At 46.6% G+C, this 10,095-nt stretch overlaps 1 long non-coding RNA gene across 1 annotated transcript in view; it reads right to left on the bottom strand.

The window, feature by feature from the left end:
• Window positions 1–4,448: 4,448 nt before the first annotated feature.
• The window catches only part of LOC109389720 (uncharacterized), a 35,760-nt gene continuing 30,113 nt past the window's right edge, over window positions 4,449–10,095 (bottom strand). The window contains exon 3 of the long non-coding RNA XR_002125450.1: window positions 4,449–5,247. This is a non-coding gene — a long non-coding RNA (uncharacterized LOC109389720). The remainder of the gene's footprint in view (window positions 5,248–10,095) is intronic.

Genomic DNA, 10,095 nt, shown 5'->3' with positions numbered 1-10,095 from the left:
GTTTCTGCAATCTATCGTGTCATGTAACGTGGATTTGACTTGATCAATGCCTTTATTTTGTCGTCATCAACCTCGGTGGGCCTCCACGGCCAAGGAGTGTCATTGAGATCAAAATCACCAGCATGAAATTTCGTGAACCATCATTGGCACTGACGTTCTTGTAAAGCATTGTCACCTTAAACTTGATGCAACTTTTCACAAGCTTGACACGCATTCTTCCCTTTATGAAAGTAAAACAGTAAAATATGGCAAAAACACACAGTTTGGTCTTCCATCTTCACCTTGTTGTAAAATCTCCAAAACTCAACCAAATCACTCATTTTTTGTTTAGAATGAAGCTAGAACTGTCAGCTGTCAAATGACATAGCAATAACATAGATGCGAACGGCTCTAGTACTTCCAAAAATGAACTGGTGGCACCTGTTGCAAACATGTGTCATGACTTTTCCGACAACCCAATAAATTAGAGAGAAACAGGAGGCACCTGTGGCCTAAAGGCGCTTACACTTTGCCTGGCTCTTATTTTCCTGGACGAGTCTGTGTCTCTCTTTTATTTCCCCCTGGATTTGTCTCCAGAATAATAAAAACCCACATGCAAAACAATTGCGAAGCATGAAAGTCACCCTTCGCCTCTCAGAGCTGCCTGCTTAGCTCCCTGCCTGCCCTGCCCCCACCACAGACGTGCACACACTCAGCGGCTGCTGACTGCTTATGTCTGAACTGTAAATCATGTTTCATACAAGTCTGGTCCTCCCAATAATGGCTCCCAAACGTGGCCCCTCATTAGAACCACTGGGAAAGTTCTTGAAAGTTTGTTTCCGAACTGCAGCCCTGACGGATTTAATTCCTGAGCCCGGGAAACACTTCCCTAGAGTGAAATAAGGGGAAAATCTGTCAGTCGTGCTCTTCGACTTCATACACACCAGGAATGCAAAAGGCCGTGCAAATATGCGCCCTCACTTCGCCCCCTTGGTCATGGCCCTCTCTCTCAGTAACTCCAGATGGCTTCATAATCCTCACTGTGGCAGCTCTAGTGTTAAAGGGAAATCCACAGGCCCAGCATGGCGTCGTCCTGCTAAAGGCTGTGACCCCAAGCCTAAGCTTAGCACCTGGTCTGACTGCAGCTGCAACCTCTCCCAGCAACTTAATCAACCATTCTGGGATTTTCTGGGCCAGCTCCAGTAAGGCCATCTGTCCCGTGGGCCCTCTCCATCCCCCACAGAAAGAAGAGGCAACCTGCATGATAGAAACCGTTCCTGTTCTCTTCCCCTACCGCCCCCCAAAAAAGTCCTGACCCCCAAATAACCCTTGCTTTCCTTCTGTTAATGGCTCTCTTGCCTTACCCCCTTCTTCCTATAAAACCTCCATTTTCTACAACCCCTGGAAGCACCCTTCTTGTTAGATGGGCTGCTGTCCAATTATGAGTTGCTCAATAAAGCCAATTAGATCCTCACATTTACTGGTCTGAATTTGTTATTTAGTAGTTACTGCTAGGAACGGAAGTTGGGAGAAAAAAAATGAAGCCTCTTTGCCTCAGAAAAGAGATGGAGTTAATTCAATTGCTATAAATATCATCAAAACTTAAGGATCAGCAACATACGTTTAAATGATAGGTCTTCCAGTTGTGGTTTGTAAATCCACTTTTTCTTAATGTCACATGCTGTAATTTTGTGATTTATAGTAAATATACATATTACATATAATAATACACATAATACGTATAGTAAATATACATATCTGAATGACCAAAATGCATTTCTCAGATGTAGTTGATCTTCATCCAAGTTCCTGCCTCACAGCTCCCCAAACTCATGGCCTTTCCTGAGCAGTACAGGCCACGTAAAAATGTCCCAGAGCCGTAAAGATGAAATGGGTGTCTTGTTACTCATAAGAAGCCCTTCCCACTACAACTGGGATTGTGTGAATGAGGAGACTTCTGCAAAGCACCTAAGGATGGGGCCTGGTTGCCAGGGAAACCAACCATGAATGGAGGATTGGAACATTTTGCCTGGCCCCCTGAATTCCGGGAAGCAAGGAAAGGCTAGATGTTGTATCAATCACCAGTGAATTAATCAATCATGCTTATGTAATGGAGCCCCCATAAAAAGGGGGGGACCAGAACACTTCCATGTGCCACCACACTGGGCCCCAAACTCCAAGGGCACAGAAGTATCTCTGGGACCTCACTCTGTGCGTCTTTTCATCTGGCTATTGATGTGTACCCTTTCACAGCTTCAGTAAACGGGTCATGGCACCTGAGGAGAAGGGATGGAAACCGCCAACCTGTAGCCTGTGGGTCAGGAAAGCACAGGTGACCAGCTGGGACTGAGACTGGCCTCTGCAGTGGAGGGCACACTTGTGGGAACGAGCCCTTACCCTGTGGAGGCTGCTTTCATCTCTGGGTAGGTCCCGTCAGGACTGTCGTCTGGGACTTGGACCTCAGCTGGAGCCCCAGATGGCGTGTTTTTGCCGGAACCCCTCCACACACACCTGTTGCAATTGGGTCCAGAGACCCTTTCGTACACAATTTAAAAAGAACGACCTCTTTTTTCCCCTAGGGAGGTCCACTTTGTGTGTTTTCCAGAAGACTTTCCACAGAAGTCAAGCGGATAGACTGTCTCATGAAGTAACATGTCATCTGAAGTCATCAGAAGATACAAAGGAGGAGAGCTGTTCCAATTGGCAAACCTCCCCGCCCACTTCTTCATAATGCTGAGGACACTGTACTTTTGTGATACTGTCTGCCTCTGGGCCCTGGATCTGGGAAGAGCCGCTGTGAGAAAGGCATCGCGGAGATGCAAAGAATACATAAGAGGTACGGCCTGGGCTCTGGGGTGTACTTAGGGCCTCACGGAGCAAGGCCAATACCTCTCTAGGGAAGCCCCCATGGTCCTCAGTATGGGAATGGTTATTGGACAGGGAATGGAAAACGTGAAAGCGGGTTTGAGGTGCTATCCAAACGTGTGAGCTTATTAAAATCGTGTGACAGCCCATTTTTCTTAGTCAGACCTGGCCTTGGACAGTTTAATTTCCATAGTTCAGGGGATGGCACAGGGCTAATAAAATATCTGAAGCTTGGGCAAACTGAATGGGTTTTGTCTTAGTTTACATGACCCTAGAGCCAAACAGCCCCTGTTATATTGGGGGGCCGGGCATTAACAGCCAGGTGCTAGGGGTCTGCCCTGAGCTCTCATCCGGGTAGTTGCCTTAGCCTCGATTTTACTTGGCCCTTATAAATGTTGCCTAAATCAGGGGCAGATGAGAGGGTCGCTATTGGTAGCTTGCATTCATCCTCTTAGGCATAAATTCACATTTTGAAATTAAAGGACTCACATCCACCAATTGTTTCTTATACAGTATATGTGTGGCCATGTGCCACTTTTAGTAAAGCCAAACCCAGCCTTCAGGCCATAGATATCAAATGTCTAGCATCTATGTGAAAGCAGACAGGTTTAGCCGAGTTGCCTATTTGTTGTTGTTGCCCAGTTTTAACTGATAATTTTGATAAATAGAAGGTGAGTCTTTTTGTTGTTGGAGGGGTTTGAAAATTATGGACCCTCCCAGCCCCATCACCCTCAATGCACCTCAGGAACTGACACTCAAGAGGTTGATATTCAGGGACAGGGTTACCCCCTTATAACTTAAATGCAAATGTTGCATAAGCCAGAAAGGAAACCGATTCAGAGCATCTTCTTCAAAACGAGGCAAGCTTTTTGTCCAAAGCCTGGGCTCTGCTCTCTGAGCCCAAGGGTGAAACTAGCCGCTGACTTGTCTTACAATAAAATCTCTCCCTTGGATTTTTAGCATCAAGTTAGGCTTAAGAGAGCCTTTTCTAGTTAACATGTTACTGAAATGTGTCAGTGCAGAAAACTGTTGATATCACTGTGGTGCCAGCTGACCTCCAGAAGTGATGCACTGAAGTTAACATCGAACGCAGTACAGGAGGTAATAGTATGGTAATTGGCAGTGCTTGGGTCTCAAGCCCCGTTAGGGCATTTATCCGAGGAAGAAACTGAGGTCCAGCAGCTTCACACTCATGTCTGTGACATGAGGATAATAATAATAATAATAATAATAATACCTGTTTCCAGGAATGGTACCCAAAGTACTTAACTGGTTGGGCACAAGTCTAGAAAGGTCAGAACAAAGATCCAAAGTACGTGACAGTCGACACATGGAGCACTGAGGATCGTCTGGCATCTCAGCCATTTTGGTCTCAGCAGTTGGCACATGTCACGAGACCTCCGATGGNACACAGGCTGGCTGGGTGGCTCAGTTGGTTAAGAGCTCACTCAAGAGTTTGAGCTCTGAGCAACAGCAGTTCGAGTCCCGGCCTGAGCTGAGCAGCCACTGAGCTACCAATAGGTGGCAGGATGGCTCAGCTAAAAAAAAATAATAATAAAAAAGAAAAAGAAAAAGAAAAAAACAAAAACAAAAAAAAACAACTATATTCAAACTTAAGTCCCTGACCTTAAGGGTGTTTGGTAATACCATGGGGACTGGTGGTTCTGCAGAAGTGACCCCAGCCTGTCTTCACCAAAGCCTGTGCCCTCCAGAACCCCTTATCTTTGGTAGGAGTTCTGATCATAAAGACGCAGAGCCTGCATGCTGGCACCTGCATGCACTCAGCGACTATTTATTTGCTGATGGACGGATACACTGTCCCCCTTCTGAGTCCGCATGCTCCCCCATTATGGCATGCCCACTGCCCAGTGAGGTTGTCTGAGGAGTCCATAATCGACCTGGTGTTCCCAAGGAGGAAACTCAGGGCATCTGAAGGCCTCTGTCAATGTTTGCCAGGGCACCACGCTCCATTGATATCACTTTCAGATGGCCCTCCCTTCAAATTCACAAGTTAGAAGCATTCCTGCAACACCCTGGATGGCGCGTGGATGGATGCCATTTTGGAAATAATCTGCTCTTTGGAGAGTAGTGGAGACTGTTTCTGAGCCTGTGAATCGAAGTCACCTATTCTTTGGTGGGCCTCCCTGGTAGTTCTTATCAGACGTTGGAGTGTTGCCAGGGATCAAAGCGATTCTCAGATCAGCTGCTTTCTAACATCATCTTTTCCATCGTTTAGTAAAGACGGTTTCTGGGGTGTCCGGAAATAAGGATGCAGCAACACATATGCTTGCTTGAGAAAGTGAGGTGAGACTCCAGGTTGGCAGAGCAGTTTATGAACACACATGGGAAGCCAGGGGCCTCATCCCAGAGCTACGAGGCAGCAGTGCATCCTAGTGGATTGAGCTGTGAACCAGAAATAAAAAAAAAAAAAAANCTTGCATTCATCCTCTTAGGCATAAATTCACATTTTGAAATTAAAGGACTCACATCCACCAATTGTTTCTTATACAGTATATGTGTGGCCATGTGCCACTTTTAGTAAAGCCAAACCCAGCCTTCAGGCCACAGATATCAAATGTCTAGCATCTATGTGAAAGCAGACAGGTTTAGCTGAGTTGCCTATTTGTTGTTGTTGCCCAGTTTTAACTGATAATTTTGATAAATAGAAGGTGAGTCTTTTTGTTGTTGGAGGGGTTTGAAAATTATGGACCCTCCCAGCCCCATCACCCTCAATGCACCTCAGGAACTGACACTCAAGAGGTTGATATTCAGGGACAGGGTTACCCCCTTATAACTTAAATGCAAATGTTGCATAAGCCAGAAAGGAAACCGATTCAGAGCATCTTCTTCAAAACGAGGCAAGCTTTTTGTCCAAAGCCTGGGCTCTGCTCTCTGAGCCCAAGGGTGAAACTAGCCGCTGACTTGTCTTACAATAAAATCTCTCCCTTGGATTTTTAGCATCAAGTTAGGCTTAAGAGAGCCTTTTCTAGTTAACATGTTACTGAAATGTGTCAGTGCAGAAAACTGTTGATATCACTGTGGTGCCAGCTGACCTCCAGAAGTGATGCACTGAAGTTAACATCGAACGCAGTACAGGAGGTAATAGTATGGTAATTGGCAGTGCTTGGGTCTCAAGCCCCGTTAGGGCATTTATCCGAGGAAGAAACTGAGGTCCAGCAGCTTCACACTCATGTCTGTGACATGAGGATAATAATAATAATAATAATAATAATACCTGTTTCCAGGAATGGTACCCAAAGTACTTAACTGGTTGGGCACAAGTCTAGAAAGGTCAGAACAAAGATCCAAAGTACGTGACAGTCGACACATGGAGCACTGAGGATCGTCTGGCATCTCAGCCATTTTGGTCTCAGCAGTTGGCACATGTCACGAGACCTCCGATGGCCCCTGCAATTCCTACCTTGTACCAGGGTGCCCTGTGTGACCGATAGAAAGAATACAGCAGAAGGAACGGTCCATCAACTATTTCTGAGGTTATATTATGAAATTTGTGGCAGCTTCCATCACAGCGGCTCTCTCTTCTTCTCTGTAGTCAGCGACTCTGGGGGAGCCGTGTCCTGAGTAACCCTAAGGAGAGGCCGTGTGTGAAGAACGGAAGCCCCGACAACAGCCCCCTGCGTGCGTGTCCAGGCCGATGCCCAGCCTGGGTAAGAACTTCTGTGGTCACCTGACTGACAGCCCGATTACCCCAGACTCCTGACCCTCAGCATCTGTGCGACAGAGTTCATGTTTCTTATTTAAGGGTGCTGCGTTTGGGGGGTAGGTGTTATGTGGCAAGAAACCACTAATTCACTGTATAATTGGCATTTTCATATCAAAGGGAAACGCGGAGAACAAGAAACATTTAGGACAGAAGGTGTAGTCCTCCTTGATGCTGACCTCTGAAGGAAGGAGACACCCTACAAGGGAACTTGTTTTTGACAGAGGTGGCGTTGAGAAAAGCTCGTCCAGCTTGTACACACACAAGGGAGACCCCACCAAGGATGTGAATGGGGGTTGAAATCCAACTCCTGCCTCACCAGCTGTGTGGCCTGGCTCAGAGTGGCTTCTACGCAGAAGAAAAGGTGGCTTACTCTAATATACACGAACGCTGCACCCTCTTGCCAAGACAAGTATCCATGAGATTTGTTTGCCAGAGGAGGCATCTTTTCGTAAGAAGCACAGCGACACGAAATGGGCTCGTTGTGGTTGCGGTGAAAGGGGAGGTGGGCAGGCAATTTAAACCTTTGGGAAGAAGATGTTTCTAATTTCAAATCTGGCCCACCTCATTTATTGTATTGTATCTTTGGATATGTTTATAATGTCAGTTTTCTCATTAGTACAATGAGCACAATTTCATCTATATAATCAGATTATGCAAAGAATCACATGAACTAATTTTGAAAAGCACCAAGCTCAACAGGCTGGTACATAGCAAATGCTCAGTAAATGCAGTTCCTGTTTCCCGTGCATCTGTTTGCATTTAGGCAGAATAAAAAGGCTGTTCATGGACGAACTTGCAGCCTGCCACAGGAGCCAGCACTCGTAGTGCCCCATGTAGTGAAGTCACTGGGGGTTCCCTAAGGGAATGTGTTAAGAACTGAATGTCTGTGTCTCCCTCCAAAAGGCACTTGTTGAAGCTTAATCCCAAATCGGTGGTGTCTGCAGGCAGGGCTGCTGAGCGAGGGTGAGGTTTTGAGGGTGGGGTCCTGGTGACTGGGGTTAGTGCCCTTTTAAGAAGATGTCAGAGAGCTAGCCAGCTCTCCTTCTGCCACGTAGGACACGGCAGCGGGTGAGTGCCTGCACCTTGGAGCAAGACCCTCAAGAGAACCTAACCATGCTGGCACCATGACCTCAGACTTCCGGCCTCCAGAGCTGTGAGAAATAAATGTCTGTTGTTTATAAGCCTCCCAGTCTGTGGCCATTTGTTATAGCAGCCCGAGCTGACTAAGAATGCTCGACAGACGGTCCTGAGCTGTGTATTTACCTGTCAGCATCACAGAAATGGGATCTATAGATAAACAATAGATAAGTAGGTCGGTGGGTAGACAGATAGAATATAGAGAACTACATTACTCCCCTATTGTATAATAATTGTAATAAGTTTCTAATAAGTAAGAGTGCAGACAATTTCTCTCTAGATATCTAATTACTGGACACTGTTTTAAACCACTGTTTGGGGATAGTTTCCTTTGCAATGATAATAAATTGAGAAGCTACCACTACCCTTAGGTCTGGATGAGAGAGGGGAGGTTTGGGTTACTAAAACTGAGAAACAGAAAGAGGGGTGTGCTACAAGCTTTCACTCCTAAGAGAGGAAATGGGGAATAAATACCCTAATCTCACTACCTTCCCTCTGGATGGGCTGAACCCAATGTGTAACTGCCTATTAGTGTAATCCTTCCAAGCTAGCCCCAAGAGGCACAGAGCAGCAGAAAAAGGTGTCAGAAATCTGGAGGGGGAAAAAAAAAGATATTGAAGTCTTTCAAGTAATTTTCAGACCTCTGAGAAACAATTTATGACCCACTGACCTAGACAGGACCCACTTGTGGAAATGACACTCTTCCGGAATCCCACTGCTGTTCAAAATTCTGCTGATTGTCTCATCTTCGTCAAGATGCATACATGGATATATGGGTGTATAGACCTATAGCTAAATCAACATAGAAACCTGAAATATGAAAACGGGTTACTATACCATAATGCCAAGCTGTGGATGGCAATTATCACATTTAAATATCTCTTTTACCAATTTTGTTTTCATGCGCTGAGCAAGTGCTGCTTGTGTCATTCTCAAAGACATTAAGCAAAAAACCAAAAAGTGTCAATGGACTCTTTTAAGTTTGCTGCGACTCTCCTCTTGATTTAAAATGCAAATCATCCTGGGAGACAGTGGGTTACCACTGAGGCCAGCAGTCCTTTACAGGGTGATACGCACACATTTTAAAGACTTTGTCAGAGGCAGGTTTTGATGGGCTTGCAAAGGAAAGGGGAAGGGAAGGCGACGTGAAGGGGAGACATCCTGTGAAATCTCCTGACAGGAGCTCTAAGAGGTGAGCTTCTGAGTCTAAAGATCTGTGACCTCCGCAGCCTGGCTGCCCCAGCAGGCCTGTGAGCAAGGATGTGAGAGAGTGACAGCAGGTGGCATGAGGGTTCCTCCATCCACGTCCCAGTCAGGGCTTCTCTCTGCTGCTCGTCTGCCTGGAACTCCCAGGCTCTCGACGTACCTAAGAGAGGCAAAAACCCACAATCTGACGAAAAGTAATTGTGCCCATGACTTGAGTTCAGACCCTGAAAAATAGAGACCCTAATTTAAAACAGACCTCCACAGAGAGGCCAGGGCCCAACTGGACACAGGTCTCGGCTTTGAGCACATTCTCTCAGGGCGCTCAGGCCTTCCAAGACAGGCCCCACAGAACATGCTGCTCTGTTTTGGGTGGTTTGGAAGAATCCTATTAAACACTCCCTCCAAAGCAGCCATCCTGGCTTCTGAGAGTCAGCATGACACTTAAATGAATTATTCATGCAAGACTCTGCAAGATGGGCGAGTTTCCTGCCAGGAGACCACAGTGAGGAGTGCTGTGAAGCCGGGATTGTGTGGGGAGGGTGCTGATGGCGGAGATTTCAGAAGATGCTGGTTTTGCTGGGGAGAAAAGAAACACCTCCAGACCCTGATACCTGGCGTTCAGCAGGGAGCTTTCTAAATGCTCCGGTCCCCCCCCCCCCCCCCCCCCACTCCTTGTCATCCAAAAGCCCAAACTGCAAAGACATAGTCCTCTCTAATTAGGATAAGAAAGGAGCTATGAAACAGAGCTCTCTGAAAGGACAGGCTGGCATTTCCTGTGTGGCTCTGGCTATGTCGGTCTGGGTTGATGCAGGGGTGTGACTGGCAGAGGCCTCACAGTGGTGGGAAGACTGTGTCTTAAACAAACAAGTGCACACGGCCACGCGATGTCCTTCCACATGCAGAAAGGACATGTCACGTCACGCTGACCTACGGCAGCAGCACAATGCTGATTACTGGATGGGGATTAAAGCCTTTGAGTGTCCTCATGTTTGCAGGATTTCTTACTTTGAGGCCCTGCTTTGCATCATGAGTGAGTAACGCTTATGTCGCTGACGGCACGTCCTGCTGAGCAGCGGTAAGTAAGCTCACTGTGCAGATAAAGGGAGCCCTGCCCGGGAAGCCACCAGGAGAATAAACACAAACCACAGATATTACTTATCTGGTCAGACTGCACAATTTGTGGG

Source organism: Hipposideros armiger, unplaced genomic scaffold, assembly GCF_001890085.2.
Source record: "Hipposideros armiger isolate ML-2016 unplaced genomic scaffold, ASM189008v1 scaffold_241, whole genome shotgun sequence".
NCBI classification, from domain to species: domain Eukaryota; kingdom Metazoa; phylum Chordata; class Mammalia; order Chiroptera; family Hipposideridae; genus Hipposideros; species Hipposideros armiger.
The sequence above is the reverse complement of the archived record's forward strand: the minus strand, read 5'-3'. Positions and strand labels throughout refer to the sequence as shown.